This window comes from Pan paniscus, chromosome 2 (genome assembly GCF_029289425.2).
Source record: "Pan paniscus chromosome 2, NHGRI_mPanPan1-v2.0_pri, whole genome shotgun sequence".
Taxonomy (NCBI): domain Eukaryota; kingdom Metazoa; phylum Chordata; class Mammalia; order Primates; family Hominidae; genus Pan; species Pan paniscus.
Genome location: NC_085926.1, coordinates 168611876 through 168633615, shown reverse-complemented (window position 1 = coordinate 168633615; position 21740 = coordinate 168611876).

Below are 21740 nucleotides of genomic sequence, written 5' to 3'. Positions count from 1 at the left end.
TTTATGAAAAAAATAAAGATTGGAAACCCATGGGGCGTATGGAGGATGTAGAGAATGTTTGAATGGAGCAGGGCTTCCTTTGTGTCACAAAGACGATACTGGATAGTATGGATGATTTGTGAGGTTTTTGATGGTACTTACCATAAGGAGACTTGGGGAGGCAAACCAACTCATTTACAAATATGAGCTACTTCCTTCAAACATTTTATACTGAGACATGTAGATAGAAATGCCTCAGGCATGAATTCTTGGCAATTTAGTTGCTTCTGGGTTTTAGAGAAACAAATTTAAGTGCATTAAATGATTATATCTGGGAAAATATACCATACTGCTTTGAAATTAAAAAAAGCTCTGTCATAAGCTCAACATGTGTAAGTATATGTAAATGCGTGTGTTTATGTGTGTGTATGTGTGCGCACACACATACATGTGTATTTGTGTGTTTGAATAAGAAAGTAAACTGAGGGAGAGGAAGATACTTGATGTTCGTTTATATTCACTAGTCTTTTATCTCAAGCTGAAATCTTTTTTCTTTGGATACCTGTGGTTGTCTGATCACCACAGGTGTTAGTGAGAGCTAACAAAATGACCAGAGAGAAGAAATATAAAATTATACAGAGAAAAGCCCAGACTAGACTTTCAAATCTGACCCATTCCATGATGTATTGCCTTTCACAGAATTATGAGCCATAGCATGTCATAACCAGGAAGGACACCACTGTCACCTGGTTCAGCTCCCTCATTCCAAGGCAAGGATGGGAGGAACAGAGAAACAAAGCGATCTGTCTAAATGACCCATGGAAAAGCAGTGGGGCAGCCCCATCCAAGCCTGGGCAGAATTTCATGCTGTGAGGCCACTGTGTAATCCACATGAGGATCTAGGTCAGAGGTGATAGGTTTATGAGAGGGCAACGCTTCAGTGTGGCATCTTAATTTACGAAATTGAAGCCTACTTTGCAGTAAGCAACTCACCAGCTGCTGAAGCAGGGCTCCAGTAGCATAGAAGGTGCCTTCATGACAAATTAGAAAAAGGCACCCCCTCCAGGCATATGACACAGGAGAGAGATATACCTTTCAGTAAAACAGGGAAATCTCCCTTCACTACCTCTGAGTAGGTGTCCATGGTGCATGGCTTGGAAAGCAGAGAGCAGCCTGGATTTCAATCCTCACTGGTCCCTTGGCTGAGGGCTCTATTGCAGAACAACCTGCCCAACTGTGCCTGGCAGATCTTTGCAGAGCTGTACCCTCACTGTGGCTGAAGGAATGGGGAAGTCTTTGCATAGCTAGATGAGACCTGGGGTTCCTCTTTAAAAAACAATAATGTGTTATTGATACATTATCTTTGAACATATTTTTGGGGTACATGTGAAATCTTGTTACATTCATAGAATGTGTAATGATCAAGTCATTGTATTTGGGCTATCCGTCCCCTCAAGTATTTATCATTCCTATGTGTTGGGAAGATTTCAATTCCTCTCTTCTAGCTATTTATTTTGAGATATACAATACATTGTTGTTAACTATAGTCACCCTCCTCTGCTGTTGAATATTAGAACTTATTCCTCCTCTCTGACTATATGTTTGTTCCCATTAACCAACCTCTCTTCATCCTCCACCTGCCCCAACATACCCTTCCCAGTCTCTGATAGCTATCATTCCATTGTCTACCTTCATGCGATCAATTTTTTTTAGCTCCCACATATTGATGAGAACACATGATATTTGTCTTTCTGTGCCTGCCTTATTTCACTTAACATAATGACCTCTGATTTCATCCATGTTGCTCCAAATGACAACATGGATGAATAAAAAGATTTTATTCTTTTTTATGGCTGAATAGTATTCTATTGTGTGTATATATACCACATTTTCTTTATCTACTCATCTGTTGATGGACACTTAGGTTGACTCCATATCTTTGCTACTGTGAATAGTGCTGCCATAAATATGGGGGCACAGTTATCCTTTAGATACACTGATTTCCTTTCCTTTGGATAAATACCCAGCAGTGGAATTGCTGGAATTTTAGTTTTTTGAGAAATTTCCATACTGTTTTGCATAGTGGCTGTACTAATTTACATTCCCACCAACAGTGTATAAGAGTTCCCATTTCTCTGCATCCTCAGTAGCATCTGCTATTTTCTGTCTTTTTCATAATGGCTATTCTAATTGGGGTAAGATGATATCTCATTGTGGTTTTGATTTGCATATTCCTGATGATTGGTAACGTTGACCTTTTTTTTTTTTTTTACCTATTGACCGTTTGTATATCTCCTTTAGAAAAATGTCTATTCGTGTCCTTTGCCCATTTCTTAATGAAATTTTTTAATTTTTTTTTTTTTTAACCATTGACTAGTTTGAGTTTCTTATCTGCTGGATATTAGTCCTTTGTTGGATGAATAGTTGGCAAATATTTTCTCTTTCACTCTGTTCATTGTTTCCTTCACTGTGCAGAAAAGATTTTTAGTTTAATATAGTCCCATTTGTCTATTTTTTGTTTTCGTTGCCTGTGCTTTCGAGGTCTTAGCCATAAAATCTTTGCCTAGACCAGATCGAGACCATCCTGGCTAACACGGTGAAACCCTGTCTCTACTAAAAATACAAAAAATTAGCCGGGTGTGGTGGCGGGCGCCTGTAGTCCCAGCTACTCGGGAGGCAGGAGAATGGTGTGAACCAAGGAGGCGGAGGTTGCAGTGAGCCGAGATCGTGCCACAGCACTCCAGCCTGGGTGACAGAGCGAGACTCCATCTCAAAAAACAAAAAACAAAAACAAAAAAAACTTTGCCTAGACCAATGTCCTGAAGTGTTTCCCCTGTGTTTTCTTCCAGTAGTTTTATGCTTTCAGGTCTTATGTTTAAGTCTTTAATGCATATTGAGTTAATTTTTGCATAGGTGAGAGATGGGGTCTCGTTTTATTCTTCTGCATATGGGTATCCAGTTTTCCCAGCACCATTTATTTAAAAGGGTGTCCTTTTCCAAGTGTATGTTCTGGATGCCTTTGTTAAAATCAGTTGGCTGAAAATAGTAGATTTGTTTCTGGGTTCTCTGTTCTGCTCCATTGGTCTATGTATCTGTTTTTTTATACCAATATTATGTTGTTTTGGTTACTATAGTCTTGTATTTTGAAGACAGGCAGTGTGATGCCTCCAGCTTTGTTCTTTTTGTTCAAAATTCCTTTGGTTATTTGGGCTCTTTTTTGGTTCCATACAAATTTTAAGATTGTTTTCCTATTTCTTTAAAACATTGCTCTTTTGATAGGGATTGCATTGAATCTGTACATCGTTTTGGGTAGTATGATCATTTTAACAATATTAAATCTTCTGATCCATGAGCATGGGGTGTCTTTCCATTTGTTGGTGTCCTCTTCGATTTCTTTCATTACGTTTTGAAGTTTTTCTTGTAAAGGTCTTTTACCTCCTTGGTTAAATTTATTCCTAGACATGTTATTGTTATTTTTTTTGTAGTTAGTGTAAATAGAATTGCTTTCCTGTTCTTTTTACATATTTCATTACTGGTATATAAAAACACTACTGGCTTTTGTATGCTGATATTTTATCCTACAATTTTACTAAATTAGTTTACCAGTTCTAAAAGACCTTTTTTTGGTGGAGTCTTTTGTTTTTCCAGATATAAGATCATATTATCTACAAAGAAGAACAGTTTTACTTTCTCTTTTCCAATTTGGATGCCTTTTATCTTTTTCTCTTGCCTGATTGCTCTGGCTAGGACTTCCAGTACTATGTTGAAAAGAAGTGGTGAGAATGAACATTTTTTTCTTGTTCCAGTTCTTAGAGAAAAGGCTTTCGACTTTTTCACATTCAGTATGATGTTAGCTGTGGGTTTGTCGTATGTGGCATTTATTATGTTAAGGTATGTTTCTTTTATGCTCAGTTTGCTGAGAGTTTTTATCATAAGGGATGTTAAATTTTATCAAATGCTTCTTCTACATCTATTAAGATGGTCCTGTGGCTTAGTTGTTCATTCTATTGATATGATATATCACATTTGTTGATTTCTATGTGTTGAACCATCCGTGTATCCCTGGTATAAATCTCATTTGACCATGTTGTATTATTGTTTTACATGCTGTTGGATTCAGTTTGCTGGTATTTTGTTAGAGGATTTTTTGGTCTATGTTCATCAGAGATTTGGGTCTGTAATTTGTTTTTTTGTTGTCGCATCCTTGTCTGTTTTCGGAATAAGGATAATGCTGGCCTCATAGAATGAGTTAGGGAGAATTCCCTTCCCTTTAATTTGTTTAAATAGTTTGAAGAAAATTAGTGTTAGTTCTTTATACATTTGGTAGAATTTAGTAGGGGAGCCATCCAGTTTGGGACTTTTCTTTGTTGGGAGACTTTATTACTGATTCAATCTCACTACCTGTTACTGGATACCTGGGCTTCTTAAGCTGCTTCACCATCTCTTCCTGCCTCCTTCCTGTCTCCTCTTTTACTTCTTCTTTTTTTCTCACCACTTGGTAAAGTGGCTGGTATGGCACCAATAGGACACAAAGATGCTATTTTAGAATAACATACGGAGACTTATATACTTTACCTAGCCTTGCAAGATTACCGGCTCAGGAGAAGCCACACCAGGGTTCCCCACTTCTCCCCTGTGTTTATGCAGATGGGATGCGAGCCACTTGCAGGTCTGGCCTATAAAAGATTCCCATACATGCTTTCCATTCTCAGCTCCCTTTCCAACTGACTGGGATCTCAATGCCCATGGAGCCCTTGGAGGCCACATGCTGAAAGTCTCCTTCAGTCAGAGTCTCTGAAAGACCGTGTCAGGGAGAGCTGCTCCACCAACCTTGTAGCAAAAAATGTGTTTTTATTATGTTAAGCCACTAGAATTTTGAGGTCTATTTGTTTCTACAAGTTAATGCAATCCACTTAGCAGATGGCTGCATGGCCCATAAAAGAGATGATAAGGATTTGGTTCAGGGATGAGGCCACAGGGAATAAAAATGCAAAGATAAACTGTGGCTCAAGCCATACAAGCTTTCCTCACATTGCTCAGAGGAATGGAGAGGAGTTAAAGGAGTCCGTTGGAGTTGAATGAAAGCTCTACTGCCTGGAAGGAACTCCTGAAAGCAGGTAGCCAAATAGATGATGAAGCTGTTGGTGGAGGTGTCAGTCAGGAAAAGTAGTAGCCATGGCAACAGACTTGGTAGAAAGGCCACCAAGAGGCAGTACACAGCAACTTGGCTGGGACAAAACAGCAGGAAGATATCAATAACAGAGATGGAAACTGTTGGGACTCGGGAAGGCAGAGGTGGAGGCCCTGGGTTTAGCTTAGGGGGTTTGTGCTGTCTTTCTCCTTGCCTCGCTCTCCCTGCCATAACACACTGAAGAGAGTGTTCAGAAGCCCAAGCTACAGAGGGAGAGAGGAGGATGAATAGGTCTGGAAGAAGGAATTTGCTTGAGTTCTTTCCTCTTCCACTTTTCCTGTCCTTTTCTTCAACACTTATCACAGATCCTCCCTGGTTGTTTCCAAGCAGAATAGAGCCCAGGCTGCCATGCTAAACATGACTAAAACATTCCAGAGATGTCATCAAGCCCCAAACACTTGCTAGCAACACATTTTAAGAGTGTATGTGGTATGGGGGCGGAGTAAAAGAATTTATTAGGGAGATAACTAATGATTTTGGCGGGTCTCAAAGATAATTGTTTTGAGCTGTTATTTATCCTGTTTTACCTCTGCCCGCCTTTTCCCATCCTACCCCAATTCTCAAATCCTTTACTAAGTGTTTAAGAGATGCAAATGCCCTTCCCCCCTTCCCTATCCTGCTTTCTTTTGCTGTCAGAGTCTCTATTTTTACTTCTATTTTTTCCCCCAGATTTCAATGCAGCAAACCCTGTGAAAACCTAATCAAACTTTTTATTAAATATGAAGATTCAGAGCAGAATGGAGCTGAAAGGATGCTGGGCAGAGGGTCAGTTTTACTTTAGTAGAGCATCTTTTTGATGTGCTGGTAAAGACATGACATTTATCAAAGAATAATTTTCCCAAAAAGGGGCAAAATCATGACTCTCATAGAGATAAAATGAACATGTGCTAAAGATTTTATTCGACTCATTGATTAAGTGACTGAACCAGGTAAATATTATAACTGCTTAAAGGAGAAGTGAAAGAAGCAAAAATATATACTCCAGTTTTATGGCAGTATATATTTTTATATTATTTTATGGAATAAAGGAATATGAAAATGAATGTGAAAATGAATGCAAAACTGACTTTTTCTTGGAGTGAGGAAGAGGTTGTCCCTTCCTTGGACTTAATTTATTTACTTATCTATAAACAAGAATTATTTTGCATTGCTATCAGTTATGTACAACTTACAGTCCGAAATAGTGCCCATGGAATTAGAAGCAGACAACCCCAGATAAGTGTGCTTTAGAAAAGGCACAGTTTTTTACTGAAGTATACATTTTTTTCCTTATACATTTAGACTAAATGCTCCTGGTGTGGGAACTCACTCACTAACTTCTCCCATGGGTGGCCTGGACTACCTCAGAGAAAGTGGATTATAATGAGCATCTTAAATATATAACAATCCAGGCTGAATTAATAATAATTTAGCTTCAGTAGTATACAAAAACTCTGCTCCTAATCAGCCCCATCCTCCTTATGTTGTTATTGTCACATATTACATTTTTGTACAATGTGTCAAGAAGGAAACTTGGGTCTAATTGCAGTTTGCCTTCCAATTGCCACACAAATAACTCAAATTGGAACTTGACCCTATCTAATTTTCATGAAAGGGCATTAAACTGTGTCTCATGATGAGTTAAAAAAAAAAAAAAAAAAGACAAGTCTGGATTTGGCAGTTGTAGAAAGATTTAGGAAGCCCATGACCTAGTTCCAGCTTTCTGGCCAAAGGGGTGTGTAATCTCTGAGCCTCACTTTTCTTATCTCCAAGATGGAGAAAGGGCAGACAGATAGCCTCAAAAGTTCCTTTTCATTCTCAGTTCCTGTGATTCTACTTATCATATCAATAGGATGTTTTCTGTTTTATATTACTGTGTGGGTTAATTTTATTTGTCAACTTGGCTGGGCCATGGTGTCCAGGTGTTTGGTCAAATACTGTTCTGGATGTTTCTGTGAATATAATTTTTGGATGATATTAACATTTAAATCAGTGGATTTTGAATAAATCAGATTACCATCCATAATGTGAGCGGGCCTTATTGAATTAATTGAAGGCCTTAACAGAACAAAGACTAACCTCTCCTGAGCAAGGAGGAATTCTGCCAGAAGACTGCCTTTGAACTTGAACTGTAACTCTCCCGAGTCTCCAGCCCACTGGCTTAGCAAATCAGATTTTGGATTTGCCAACCCTCCACAGTACATAATGTGAGCCCGTTCCTTACAATGGATTACACACACATACACACACATGCATATTCTGTTGGTTCTGTTTCTCTGGAGAACCCTGACGAATACAATTGTTGTTTCAACAACAGAGAGTTGTTGAAAATAGATTCCTCTACGCTCTTCTGAAATCTGACAAAACCCATGATCTTCTGCCCAACTGAAGAACAAAATTTTGCATATGATATCTATTCAAAGGACCTTTCAGACTTCTTTGATAAAATCCAATATATTCATTGAGTAGGAAAAAGAAAAGAGCATTCTTAAAAGTGATAACTTGATTCTCTGATCTATGACCTCTCATTTTTTGACACCAATTGAAGGGGACTGACCCAGAGGATCATGAGCCTATAATTTCCTTCCCAACTTCTCAGTGAAGTCTGGCATTCCTAGGAGCTAAAAAGGTAGGGTTATTATCCTTAGTTTTCACTACCATGATCCTTGATCTTTCTCTTATCCCATCTGAGACAGGATGGAGATTATTAAGTTTGAAAGCATCCATTTGACTTATAGATTTATTAAGGCCCAGGGGTAACCGGATGGGATGAAACTGAGGAAGCAGACTGGGAATCAAGTGGCCCATTCCATACTGGCAACACATCAAGATCATTTAAGTAATGATACTAAGTGCATCAATGATTTATTATGGAGCAAGAAATTTCCCAGCACTGCTCTTTTAAGCATAAGGCATGTCATGATGATATTGAACTCCTGCAACGTGCTAGACTCTATTCAATATCATACAACATTCTTGTATCTGTTCTTATCTTTTTTTGTCTCTTTTTCTTGTTTAAACAAATACAATTAAAGAGATAGTAGAATCAAGTGGCTCACTAAAGACCACAAAGCTGGTAAGGAGCAGAGACAAAAATCTAAGCCAGATTTGCTGACTGTAAGGTTCCCTGTCTTTCCACTGCATCACAGCTCTGCTCCTGTGGCCTACCCTCTCTGCTCCCCTCCTATTGTGTGGCCATAAACAAGAGCTTCACACAGAATGCCAAATGAGAAATGATGCTGCAGGGAAAATGAAGGAAAAGAAACAGCACTTCTTAAAGCAGCTATCATTGGCAAGGGAAGCAGTGTTCCTGTGAAAACATGGTATCCAAAATGCTTTATTGGTGGGAAGGTAGGAATCTCACACACAGACACACACACACAATGGGTAGGGTCTATATTGCAGAACCAAGAGGATAATCTTCACGACTGTTGTGACTGAAGAAGAGTGCTAACAGATTTCTCCACATGGTTTGCTACATATGCCTGCTATAGAAAAGACTTATAATTTCACACTAAGGGTAAGCTTGATGGTGAATATGTACATTTTTAGTAATTTGATTGAGTTTATTAAACATGTATTATGGTCAAGACTCTGACCCCAAAGAGGCTGGAGAGGGGCCCCAGGAAAAGGAATCCCTAGTCTCTGCCCTTCATAGCTTTTTTTTTTTTTTTTTTTTTTTGGAAGATGGAGACTTGTTCTGTTGCCCAGGCTGGAGTGCAGTGGTGCAATTTCAGCTTGCTGCAACCTCCACCTCCTGGGTTTAAGCAATTCTCCTGTCTCAGCCTCCGGAGTAGCTGGGATTATGGGCCCCTGCCACAATCACCACCCGGCTAATTGTTTTGTATTTTTAGTAATATGGGGTTTCACCATGTTCACCAGGCTGGTTTTGAACTCCTGACCTCAAGTGATCCACCCGCCTTGGCCTCCCAACCTTCAGTAGCTTTTTATCCAGACTTACCAATAAAGAACTTACCAAGGAAGTTACCAGACTTACCAATTAAGATTGAATTAGAGCTGGATGTACAGCCAGTCTGCCCCATTTGCTCCAAAGGAGGAGTGCTTAATTTCAACTGGAGAGTTGGGAAAGGCTTTATAAAGTAGGCGGAATGTGAACTGGACCTTGCAGGCAGAGAGCCACTCTGTTTGGCAGAAAATGAAGGGAATTTCATTTCCAGCATAGGAAACAGACATGAAAGTGTGGGATCATGTGTTTAGGGAGAAAGGAGACCATTCAATGTGGCCAGAGCACAGACAAGATAAGGAATGGTGGGAGATGAGGCCAGCTGTGTTTTACGCTAAGATAAGGAGTGTGGTGTAGATTTTTATTATGCTTCCCAGTGCTTCACTTTTCCTTCCTGTGAGAGAATTACACATCTCCAGTCATTGCCATTGGACTGTTAGTGCCCACCATGGGAGGAGTACACATTTCTGCCCCACTGACATGGGACTCAGTCATGTGACCTGTGAACAGATGCCTTCAGGCCACTCCCTGTTGACAACAGCTCTCTAGCTTTTTTCCCTTTGCCACCAGAATGGCTTATTCCATAGAGGAGCTGCTCCTCCAGCTGAGTTCTGGAATGAATGTGATCCATGGAGCGGCCCCACAGTTGACCCCACAATGACCTATAACTAACATGTAACGTGAGTAAAAAGTAAACCTTTGTTGTAAGTAACCGAAATTTTAGGGTTGTTTGTTGCCCCCAGCAAAGTTGACTAATAAATGTTTTTTACTTTATTATCAAAAGCAATGGATTTTGTAAAAAAAAAGAGAGAGAGAGAAGAAAAAAAATTTTTTCCTTCTCTCCTTTCTGGCAGTCTCATGAATTTCAGTGCCGAACAAAACTTAATTTTAAATTTCCAACTGTGCTCAGATTCAATTACTTTTTCCATATCAGGCATTCTGGAGGAATAGAATAACAATTAATTTATACTCACTTTTTGTAGCCACTGGATCAGATTCACCTGGAATTCATGTAAATCTAATAAATAGCACTGTGGGCGTCCAGTGCTTTGTAGCTGATGGCAGCAGATACATCACTTCCTTCCAATTGTTGAGGATATATAGCCAATTTGCCAGATAGGAATAAAGATTTCAATTTAAACACAAAGTTTATTTTTCAGAGATGGAATATTCCATTCAGGCTCAGCAAAGAAATAAGTAGACAGATGTTTCATGCTAAGGGGAACACCAGGGAAATGGCTTGGTCATGCTGGCCATGATGCTAAAAGCTCGTGCTGCCACCAATTTAAGTAAGTTCAAGGAGCCTTAACCTTCCTGGGGTTGATGAGAAAAAATTGAGAATACATTTTGTTATTATTTATATTATTTATGTATCACTGAGTTGAGCACTAACAAAGGTCACCATTCAGGTAGTATGGGAGGGAGCATGCCAGGTGGAGAGTACAGAGACTTAAATAGTATTAGGAATGGTGATGATAATGATGATAAGATATAAAAAGAGAAAGAAAATGGGCCTGGAGTCAGCTAAAACTCAATTACAAGAATGGCTTACAACTTACTAACTATAGGTTTTATGGGAAAGCTGCTTTTAAAAAATCTCTAAAACATAGTTTCCTCATTTCTCACATGGAAATAATAATACCTCTCTATTATAGTCATTATGAGGATAATATGAGATAATGAATGTAAAGTATTTGACAGGTAGTAAGTGCTCAATAAATGTTGTTGGAGTTCTTTTTCTTCAGCTTTTTAACATGCTCCCTCACATGAATGCTTTTTCCTAACCCTGTTCAAAAGCCCATTCATCCTATAGTGCCTGGACTTACCAGCTCATCAAAGCCTTCTCTGACTCCAGTCTGTGATACTCTACCTTCTCTGAAACAGCAGTAATGGCCATAGGTGTTCATTATTTTGAATTCATTCACTCATTAATTCATTCATTCACCAAATATTTCCTGAGTACCTACTCTGTACCAGACACTGTTCAAGGTTCTGGAAATACAGCCGTGAACACAATATCCTTTCTCACCAAGCTTACGGTATAGTGAGGAGAGAGGGGAATAAACAAATAACAAGATGTAGCAAATCAAATAATGATTAAGTACGATGAAGAAAAATAAAATAGGGCAAGAAGAAAAGGGAGCGCCAGGGTGGGAGAGATAGGATTTCGTGTCAAGGCAGAGGGTCAAGAAAGGCCTCACTGAGGGGACACTGGAGTAGAAGGAGTGAGCCATGGGGAACCTGTGTGATAAAATCTCAGGTAAAGGATCTAACCCGTGCAAAGGCCCTGAGGCAAGCCTGACATGTTCTAGGAAGGACACCAGTGTGGCTGAGCAGAGTGAGCCAGAGAGGGAGTGGTGGGAGATGAAGACAGAAAGGTAGGATCTAGCAGGTGATGAAGAGGATTTTGATTTTTAAACTGAGAGAGTCAGGAAGCCATGGGAGGGTTTTGAGGAAAAAAGTCACATTATTTTACTTAGATTTTTTTTTTTTAAAAAAAAGGTTCACTCCATCTGCTGGGCTGAAAATAGACTTCAGAGGAATAAGGAAAGAAGGAAAAACAAAGTTAAGGGATTTTTGCAATAAGAAGTGAGAGATAATGGCAGCTTAGAAGAGATAGTAGTAATGGAGGTGTTGGAAAGTGGTCAGAGTTTGGTTATATTTTGAAGAAGGAATTTCAAAAAATTATCTGATGTGGTGCGAGAAGAAAGAAAGGAGTCAAGGATGACTCCAAGGATTTTTGTCTGAACAACTGAGAAGACTCAGAAGATAGGAGTAGGAGGAGTTTTTGAGTAGGGGGAGAATCTTGTGTTCATTTTGGCATCTGTTGACTTTGAGATGTCTGTTAGATAGCCAAGTGGAGACTGAGTAGGCAGCTGGACATGAGTCTGGTCTTCAAGGGGCGAAATCTAGGCTTGAAATATGAATTCGGGGATGAAATAAGTAAATAAAATTTAAAGCCATGATCCTGGAGAAATCAGTGAAAGAGTGATTCCTGGGGCACTCCAGTGGGCAGGGCTTGGGAAGATAAGGAGGACAAGGAAAAGATACTGAGATGGAGCAACCAGTGAGGAGAAATGAGGGTGATGCCTCAGAAGCCAAGCAAAGAAAGCATTTGAAGAAGGAAGTAAGCAATGGTGTAAAATGCTGCCAATAAATTTAATAAGATAAAGACTGAGAATTGGCTATTGGATTTATCATGTGGAGGTTACTGGAGATATTGATAAAAGCAGTTTTCAGGGAGCAATTTTGAGAGTGAAAGATTATAAGGAGAGGAATTGGAAGTAGTGGGCTTAAAAGTCTTGTTCAAGGAGATTTGCCGTAAAGGGAGCAGTAACTACAGGGAAAGTTGGGTCAAGGAAGGTTTTCTCTGTGAGACAGGTGGTGATTCAGCATGTTTCTATGCTGCTGGCAGTGACTCAATAGAAAAAGAAATATTCTTGAGCAGGAAAGAGAATAGATAATTGCTGGAAATAAGTTTGTGGATAGGAAAAAAGGATGGGGTCAAGTGAACAGTGTAAAATTTGGCTTCAGATAGAAACCCAAACAGATCATCCACAACATCAGGAAAGAAGGCAGGACATAGATGGACAGACAGTCAGTTGGGAGAAGTGGGAGTTGGGAGAATAGGGAAGGTCTCTTTTGAGAGCTTCTATCTCCACCAACCCTACCCACACCCTCCTCCACCACCACCACAAGCCAGTGAATTAGGAAAAGGTAAAAAGTTGGAGGAGGTGCTGGAGATTTGAAGACAGACAAGAAAAGGTACAGTGGTTATAGGAAAGTAGAGGATTGAATGGACTGATCAGGACAATGACGAAACCTTGCCAGCAGCTGTATGGGCCCACTGTGGTTATTAGTCATGAGTTTAAAATGAGATTTGTCAATGTGGTTGTGGGGATTTTCTCCAGCCACAATCAGCTGTGGGGGTGCAGGGTGTAGAAGAGGAGGGAAACTGGATTTAACCAGGGTTTTACCAAGCAGACATGATGAATGAAAGGAAGGAAAAGGTACTGGAGGGTGAATGAGTGAGCAGTTTTTAATAATGGACCATAGAATGTAAGCTGAGTCTGGAGGGAACTGAAGATTTTATGGGAGTGAGGGATGGTGAATGGATGGAGCATAGGTCCTAGTGAGGATGAAGAATTTTTGGAGTTGGAGTATCGAGGAATGGCATGGAAAGAAGAGATCAGTAGGTCTAAGAGTGGATGCATGAAATGACCAAGTCTGGGGTATAATTATGGGGTAAGTGACTGAGGCGAAGCAGAGGATAAGATCATTAATCATCATTACCTGGGTCTTATGTCCCCAGTAAGTACTTAGAGGAGAAGAACCATATCTTAAAAGTCTGTACCTTTCTCCTCAAGCCTCTAGCACAGTGCAATGGGTTTCACAAGGGCTTTGTTAATTTTTGAGACAGAGTCTCCCTCTGTTGCCCAGGCTGGAGTGCCCTGGTGCAATCTCGGCTCACTTCAAGCTCCGCCTCCTGGGTTCATGCCATTCTCCTGCCTCAGCCTCCCAAGTAGCTGGGACTACAGCCACCCACCACTACACCCGGCTAATTTTTTTGTATGTATTTATTTATTTTTAATAGAGACAGGGTTTCACTGTGTTAACCAGGATGATCTCGATCTCCTGACCTCGTGATCAGCCCACCTCAGCCTCCCAAAGTGCTGGGATTACAAGCGTGAGCCACCGCGCCTGGCCTGGGCTTTGTTCATTTTTATAAGTTGATATTGAATGAAAAGTTTAACATCAACTATAAACATTGAGGAATTTTTAAAATTGGGACAATGAGACTCAAATTTTCTACTACAAACTACTATTTTCTGCATCACCCCGTCACCCAAATTATTGCCAAGCTTTCGGGATCAACTAAAGGGGATTCCTGGCCTTACAGATATTAAAGTAATGATTTCAATTATTCAAAGCCAACCACAGAGTTCCATGGCAGGAGGTCATTTGTAACTTGTGAAAGCATGAACTTGGGCTTCATGGCTTTAAGCCTTAGCTGGTGAGTAAGACTAGCCAATCAGCTACTTACCCTCTGTATCTCAGTGTGGCCATGTTATTTTACAGTTATTATCAGATCTGCAGACACTCTCTAAAGAGAAGAAAACATTATATGTAAAATTGCCTGAAAATCAAAGTGGTACTTTCATTAGGGCATCCATAGAGGGCTCTGCATAGAAACCTCAAAACGTAAAAACAACCAAATTTCACAACCGTTTTATTTAAATGGGCTCATTGCTTTAATCTGTATTTCAACATGTTGCTAAATACTCAGGCCAAAAAGTACTAAGCACTTGGAGGGGGTGGAGGTTGGGGGGAATTATCTTCAGCTCATTAGTGGCAAGCTCAGGGAAACAACAGAAAAAAATCTTTTGGGGTCATGGGCTGGGAGAATGAAAATAAACCAAGGTTTTTAAAATAAATAAATACAATCTTGTCAAATAAAAGGTACAGCCATAACTTGCAGGGGAGGAATAATTGGAAGGCTGAGGCTTATAGTAATCAATCAAACCTGATCACACAGCAGCTTTGGCAAGGAAGAGAAATAGGGGCTTTAGTTAATGTCTTGGCAAGAGCCTGCTTCCTTTCCACTTGACCTGGCCAGAGAGACAAGGTGTCCAGAGGTGTCAGACATAATGTTAACTACCACCCCCACCCCCATGTGGTCCCTCGCAGTCCACAAATCTTGCTGACTGAGTTCTCACAACCATCCTATGCGGTAAGTATTAGTGTCTCATTTTGAGGATGTAAGTGGAGGCTGAGGGACCAGGCAATCTGCTTAAGAACATCCAGCTTGTATGTGGCAAAGTAGTGATTCAAACCACATCTTCTGGGTCCAGGCCAAGCTGTTTTCACACTCCAGCCAGCCCTGTGTCCATGAGTGTCTAACCTAAGGAGTATTTGTCCTAGTTTATTTAGGGTGCATTTCAATCAGGATTACCATTTGGGAGGGAAGCACATGCCAGCATGAGTTGCTCAGCCTAGCATTCAAGAGGACTGAGTCTTCCTTCATGATGTCTCATGTATGTTTCTTCCCCTTTTTCTTCTCACTGACCTTCTTTACCTCATGCTGGGATATTGTGTCTAAGCTGAACATTCTGCCACTTCCACTTCTTTCCTCCAAACCAGTTCTTGTATTAATATAGACTAATTTTCCTAAGATACCAGCTTCATTACTTATTTTAAAATGTTTGCTGGCTGCTGTTCTCAGGATCAGGTATAAACTCCTTAGCTTGGTGTTCAACTCCTCTGCAATTTGGTCCCTAGTTATTTTGTAATTTTATGTCCCCCTTTCTGCCCTTTGACAGCCCAGAATGAGCATATTTCCCAATCCGAACCCTCATGTCCTGTGTTCACTCTGAATGCAGTGCCCTCGTCTCTCTTCTACACCTATATTTTCTACTTTTACTCTTTCAAAGCTAAGGTCCATTCTTACCACCTCATGGCCTTCCCCCAACATTTCAGCATATGATGATTCTTCCAGGGCTAGTATGTTCTGTTTATCCTTCCAGGTCCGCTCTCCATCCTCTCCTCCCCGCTACCCAGGAAGCTGAGCAGCATCGACTGTCTCCTTCACTCCCCAAATACTGAACTCTCTCTCTGGTTTTCTACCACTCAACACCCACCTTTGTAAATAACTTTTTTAAACAATTAAGCTCTCCTCAAATTACCCAATTTGAATCTGCCATCTGCTTCCTACCAGGACTCTGACTGATATCTCTCCATTCCTCTGTATGCTCACAGGCCTTATTTATTGCTCTAAGTCTTCATGTACCATATCAAAGTCTGCTTTGAATTAATAGCTATTTTCCTCTGTGATTACATATTCCCAACCTGACTAAAGTTTCCTGAAGGCAAGGAATATGTATTACACTTTTATGTATGCTTCAATATTTTCCTCACCACCTCCTACCCCAATAATACTTAGCACAATATACTAAGCAGTTAATAAGGACATTACAGGTCAATGTTCAAGGATAATGCTAAGAAGAGGGGGTGTGGGAATCAAACTAGAAAAACCTTCAAGTCTTCACCATTTTCTTTATTTCAAAAATGAATAAGGCTTAATTTTCTTATTTACTATTTGTAAAATGGGGATTAGGTACTTGCTCTTTCTACCTCACAGGAATGAAGAAAGAATTAAATCATGCAAAGCATGTAAAAGTAGTTTGCAAACTATAAAACATTGTGCTTTTTAAATGTAAATGATTATTACTTTTAGCAAGTTAATATCTAACCAGCTATAAAGGCTAGTGTTTCAAATGATTGATGAGAGAGGCAAACTTCCAAAGGAATGAATGCACGATTAGGCCATGAAATTTGAAAAAGTAGTAAGGAAAACACTTGAAAGTTTAAAGAATTTTCAATGAACAAAGCATTTGGACATCTTCTATTATCTTGTGTTCCTATTTTAAAAACATTTAAATTGGTTAGAAAAAGCAGGCCAGTTTAAAGCCTTAACAAACACACACTTGAAAGCATCCAATTACAAGGATAATAGGTAATTGAGTGGTGGCGGGAATTGATGATTTACAAGTTTTGCTCGAAATTAAGCAAGTTCTTTTTTTGTGTTTTTTGTTTGTTTGTTTGAGACGGAGTCTCCCTCTGTCGCCCAGGCTGGAGTGCAGTGGCATGATTTTGGCTCACTGCAAGCTCTGCCTCCCAGGTTCACGCCATTCCCCTGCCTCAGCCCCGCCGAGTAGCTGGGACTACAGGAAACCGCCACCACGCACGGCTAATTTTTTTGTATTTTTAGTAGAGGCGGGGTTTCTCTGTGTTAGCCACGATGGTCTCGATCTCCTGACCTCGTGATCCGCCTGCCTCCCAAAGTGCTGGGATTACAGGTGTGAGCCACCGCGCCCCGCCAAGCAAATTCTTATAATAACTCAAAGACATCTCCACTGGCCTCAGTTTACATACCTCCTGGCTAGTGGAAGACAGCTACATTGAATGCTACCAACTTTAAGGATCTGACAACAAACCTTCTGTACCTTAGAAATGGCTTCTAAAAGATCTGGAAAACAATTTTCCAGGAATTAAGGAAGCAACCAAAGTTATTGTAAAAAGTACACCTATTTTCCACAACATTGATGAAGAATTAAATAATCAATATAAAATACCTAGCTCAGTGCCTGATGCTGACATCATTCAGTGGGGGTAGCTCCCTTCTCCCTTATATTCAGATGCATATACATCATATATCATTATATTAAACATGCAGAGTTATAAATAAAAATTATACATAGGCTTAATTATAAATATATTCCATATGTTAAATGTATAGCAACATAATACAGATTGTGCTTTTGGAAACTTAACTGAGAACAAAATCTACATGCTTTTAATTATAGTAAATATGCCATGCATTAAGGAAAATTAACATTTCTCAAAATTCATATGCAAGAGAGTTGCTGCCTAAGACAATTTGCTGGAAAACGAATTGTGATCTGTACAGTGTCTTTGTGCTTGTTGAGAATTGCAGATATGGGAGTGTTCTGAGTATTTATTTTATGAACTTGTCCTAGGCATTATAATTACTTGTAAACTCAATCTCTATAGACCTTATAAAGAAGCTTTAAGAAAAAAGATCATTGAATCAGTTGACAAGAAATGAGAATTATAGATAACCAGCTAAAATGTATCTTTATTTTCTTGTAAACATCTCATGAATAATGGGAAATTGAGGAAGGCATCAGACTAAATCCATCTACAGGCTAGATTTGAGTGAATTAGGGTTTTTCAGGTTTCCTCCATCTCTTCTGCTTTTTCTTCCTGCTTTTCTTATTCCTCCGCTACTTTGTTTCTTAGGCTCTGCTTCCCTGCATTTGGGGACAGTTGCCATCCAGTAGAGCATTTCTGTTGGGCTGAGCTCTAGCACCAGGTCAGCACCAGCATAGACATGACTGACTTTTGGTTCAGGTGCTGCTCCAGGCTCTGCTCCAAGCAAATGTGGCCAGGTATTTGGTATTATGTAATACCTGTGTCTGAGAAATTCTCAAAGTGGCCTGGAGACATGGTTAGCACCAGTGTAACTCACAGAATATAAGCACTCCAGGAAAATCATCTTTTTAAAAAATTATCTTTAATTTTACATTGCAGGTGCATATATCTATAGGGTATAAGAGATACTTTGATACAGGCATGCAATGCATAATAATCATGTCAGGGTAAATGGGCATCACCTCAAGCATATATCATTTGTAATACAAACAATCCAATGATACTCTTTTAGTTACTTTAAATAGAGATGGGGTCTCACTGTGTTGCCCAGACTGGTCTCAAACTCCTGAGTTCAAGCAATCCTCCTGCTTTGGTCTCCCAAAGTGCTGGGATTACAGGTGTGAGCCACTGCACCTGGCAATACTCTTTTAGTTACTCGAAAATGTAAAATTAAACTGTTATTGATCGTAGTCAGTATGTTGTGCTATCAAATATTAGGTCTTATTCATTCTTTCTAACTATATTTTTGTCTCCATTACCCATTCCGACTTCCCCTTCCCCTCACCCCTCCACTACTCTTCCCAGCCCCTGGTAACCATCATTCTATTCTCTGTTTCCATGAGTTCAATTTTTAAATTTTTAGCTCCCACAAATAAGTGAGAGCATGCAAATTTGTCTTTCTGTGCTTGGCTTATTTTACTTAACATAATGACCGCCAATTCCATCCATGTTGTTACACGTGACAAGATCTCACTCATTTTTACAGCTGAATATACTCCATTGTTTATAAGTACCACATTTTCTTTAACTATTCATCTGTTGAGGGACACATAGGTTGCTTCCAAATCTTGGCTATTGTGAATAGTGCTGCAATAAACATCGGAGTGCACATATCTCTTTGATATATAGATTTCCTTTCTTCTGGGTATATACCTATCAGTGGGATTGCTGGATTATATGGTAGCTCTATTTTTAGTTTTTTGAGGAACCTTCAAACTGTTCTCCATACTGGTTGTACTGTTTACATTCCCACCAATTTCTCCAAATCCTCACCAGCATTTATTATTGCTTGTCTTTTGGATAAAAGCCATTTTAACTGTGGTGAGATGATATCTCATTGTAGTTTTGATTTGCATTTCTCTGATAATGATGTTGAGCACCTTTTCATATATCTGCTTTCCATCTGTATGTCTTCTTTTGAGAAATGTCTGTTCAGAACTTTGGCTCATTTTTTAACCAGATTATTAGATTTTTTCCTATAGAGTTGTTTGAGTTCCATATATATTGTGGTTATTAATCCCTTGCCAGATGGGTAGTTTGCAAATATCTTCTCCCCTTCTGTGGGTTGTCTCTTCACTTTGTTGTTTGCATCCTTTGCTGTGCCAAAGCTCTTTAACTTGATGTGACCCCATTTGTCCATGTTTGCCTTGGTTGCCTGTGCTTGTGGGATATCGCTCAAGAAATCTTTGCCCAGTCCAATGTCTCAGAGAGTTTCCCTAATTTTTTCAGTTGTTCTATAGTCTCAGGTCTTAGATTTAAGTCTTTAATCCATTTTTATTTGACTTTTTATATGGAGAGAGGTAGGGGCCTAGTTTCATTCCTTTGTTTATGGATATCCAGTTTTCCCAACCCATTTATTGAAGAGACTGTCCTTTCCTCAATGTATGTTCTTGGACCCTTTGTTGAACCCTTTGTTGAAAATGAGGTCACTGTAGGTGTGTGAATTTGTTTCTGGGTTCTCTATTCTGTTTCACTGGTCTATGTGTCTGTTTTTATGCCAGTGCCATGTTATTTTGGTTACTACAGCTCTGTAGTATAATTTTAAGTCAGGTAATGTGATTCCTCTAGTTATGCTATTTTTGCTCAGGAAAGCTTGGGCTATTCTGGGTGTTTTGTGGTTCCATATAAATTTTAAGATTGTTTTTTCTACTTCTGTTAAGAATGTCATTGGTATTTTCATAGGGATTTCATTGAATCTGTAGATTGCTTTGGGTAGTATGGACATTTTAACAATATTGATTCTTTCAATTCATGGACAAGGAATATCTTTCCATTTTTTTGTGTCCTCTTCAATTTCTTTCATCAATGTTTTCTAGTTTCCATTGTAGAGATCTTTCCAGGAAAATCATTTTGAGGTCACTTCTAAATCTAAGATTCTATGACTACCAATTCAGAATGAGATTCAATTAATATGTGTTGGATGACTATTGCATGCCAGCTGTTCCCACATATACAGTCTCATTTATTTCTTACAAAAAATACCACAGTACAGTTTTACCATAGTTTATTGACTCGGAGATGCCAGTAGTTATAAGCTGAATCATTATTTTATATGCCATTAAGACTGAAAAATATTCCCAATTAAATTTTGACACAATATTCTCTTATCACTTAGCTTTTTGTTGTGTTCATCTCAAAAGCACTCTCTTAAACTTATATAGACATAGCTTTTCATTACATATCATTTTGTGTGTACACTGAAGGGAAAATACAGCAAAATAAATTAGTGAAGGTTTTCTGAAAACCTCTTCACTTTCAGAGTCTGACTCTTCTGAATTACTTTTCTGTTGAGTTGTCCAAAGATGCCCAGGTTCTTGCGCTTGATATTGTCCTCTGGACCATCAAGTGCATTGGTGATTCTTCTGTTCTTTAAAGAAAATGTGGCATATATGCACCGTGGAATACTATGCAGCCATGAAAAAGGATGAGTTCATGTCCTTTGCAGGGACATGGATGATGCTGGGAGATACATTTAATAAATAAAATTCATGCCATGTTCATAGGTGGAATGCTAAATGTTAAATATCCATTTTCCTGGAAAAAAAAAGAGGGGCTCCGCTATTGTCTCTGATAGTTTCTTTCATGCTGCTTATGCCTATTTTGCAAGTTTTGATGCTAGGACATTGTTTTTATCTTATTGTTGTGGAAAATTGTACACTCAAATTCCTCAAATTCTTCTTAAATGGTCAGAAGAGCTATAGGTCCAGTCATGCCTTCAGGAATAACAGTAAGTTCACACCTATGCAAGCAATAACAGCCATGTCACTACTGCCCTGTGACTATCCAAGACAGTAAGATGTTGCTAATTGCAAGATGTTAAAATGCCAAGAGCATATCTTAGAATCAACAATTTAGGTATAATTACCATAGATGAGGCTCAGGGACATTTTACCTGGTTCCCTGTGAAAGCGGTGGGAAGAGAATTAAGTTATTGAGTATCTACTTGTTTAAGTATCCCAGAAAGTTCATTTGTGTTATATCATTGAATGCTCAGGAAAACACTCTTTGAAATATGTGTTGCTTTACAGATGAGAAAGTTAAGATTAGAAGGTGAAATAATTTGCCCATAATCATAGATCATCAAATGGCAGAGCCAGAATTTAAACCCAGATCTGTCTTGTTCTCAGCTAGACCAGTCCATAAAGGTTGGAGTGGGATTAGAAGACTGGACAAGAAAGACAGCTAAGACTCAGAGAAAGCACTCTTTCACAGACCAGCACACTGCCAGTATTAAGGATACACATGAAAGAGTGGATGAAGTTCCTCAGTGTCTGAGGTTTGGTGGTTAATGGAATCAGCTTCCAGCCCACTGGCTCACTGCTTTTTATACCCTAGGCTAGAAATGGGGTCTCATCAGTTCTCAGAACTCTAGCACCCATCATATGGAGAAGTCAC